Below are 1,664 nucleotides of genomic sequence, written 5' to 3'. Positions count from 1 at the left end.
ACGGCAGGCGCGGCGGCGGCGGGAAATAGCAACGCAGCAGCAGCGGCAGCGACGGCGGTGGGGCTGGGAGGTGCAGTAGCCTAAACGGCAGGCGCGGCGGCGGCGGGAAATAGCAACACAGCAGCAGCGGCAGCGACGGCGGTGGGGCTGGGAGGTGCAGTAGCCTAAACGGCAGGCGCGGCGGCGGCGGGAATTAGCAACACAGCAGCAGCGGCAGCGACGGCGGTGGGGCTGGGAGGTGCATTAGTCTGAACAACAGGCGCGGAGGCGGCGGGAAATAGCAACACAGCAGCAGCGGCAGCGACGGCGGTGGGGCTGGGAGGTGCAGTAGCCTAAACGGCAGGCGCGGCGGCGGCGGGAAATAGCAACACAGCAGCAGCGGCAGCGACGGCGGTGGGGCTGGGAGGTGCAGTAGCCTAAACGGCAGGCGCGGCGGCGGCGGGAATTAGCAACACAGCAGCAGCGGCAGCGACGGCAGTGGGGCTGGGAGGTGCAGTAGCCTAAACGGCAGGCGCGGCGGCGGCGGGAAATAGCAACGCAGCAGCAGCGGCAGCGACGGCGGTGGGGCTGGGAGGTGCAGTAGCCTAAACACCAGGCGCGGCGGCGGCGGGAAATAGCAACACCGCAGCAGCGGCAGCGACGGCGGTGGGGTTTGGAGATGCATTAGTCTCAACAGCAGGGGTGGCGGCGATGGTGGTGGGGCTAAGAGGTGCAGTAGCCTAAACAGCAAGTTCGGCAGCAGCGGGGCCTAGCAACATAGTAACAGCGGCAGCGACGACTTTGGGGCTGGGAGGTGCAGTAACCTCACACAGCAGGCGCGGTGGCGGCAGGGCCTAGCAACGCAGCAGCAGCGGCATCAATGGCAGTGGAACTGGGAGGTGCTGCTGTGTTGCTATTTCCCGCCGCCGCCGCGCCTGCGGTTGAGACTAACGCACCTCCCACATGTTTTAGCTAGTTACATCAACAATGCTGTGCCTGTCGGACGGTGCGAGCTGGTGATTTAACTTGTCATGCTTGAACACAGCAGGAGAAATTCTTTGTTAATTAAACATTAAATACATGCCTGAAGTATGTAACATATGACTTTCAAATTAACAACAGGGTGTAAGGGAGCTGACTGAGTAAGGATTGGCAACAGGCCAAAAGGAAGTTGGCTGCCTTGCCCTGCTAGCTGGCATATACTGATCTTTTCCGTTGGATAAATGCGGCTAAGCCTAAGGGCTTTGTTTACTGCCGCGCCTGAATGCATATCAAGTCACTGCAAGTGGCTGAAACGAAGGCAATTCAAGTGCACTCCAGAATCCCGGCAGGGATGCTGTATAGTACATTGTGCACATTGTTATAGAGGTAATATACTATGCAGCATTTCAGAAGGGATTCTGGAGTCCATATGGCATATAATTGTCACTTTTTAGAAAGGAACAAAACATGAACACAGAGCCAGCATATGACCATTGGGAACATGACTGAATTTACACATATGAGTGGCAATTCATGATCAGTCATGCTGCACAAGGAGCATGACAACTGTCATGACCATGACTCTGCCTCATGACCGGTAACATGACTGGTCATGAGGCCTCATGAGTGGTCATGAGGCAACATGACCAGATCTATGACAGGAAACCCCCTGCATGACCACATCCATGACCAAGTCGTTCCCC

The sequence above is a fragment of the Volvox carteri genome (assembly GCF_000143455.1).
Source record: "Volvox carteri f. nagariensis unplaced genomic scaffold VOLCAscaffold_306, whole genome shotgun sequence".
NCBI lineage: Eukaryota > Viridiplantae > Chlorophyta > Chlorophyceae > Chlamydomonadales > Volvocaceae > Volvox > Volvox carteri.
This window is presented reverse-complemented; position numbering follows the sequence as displayed.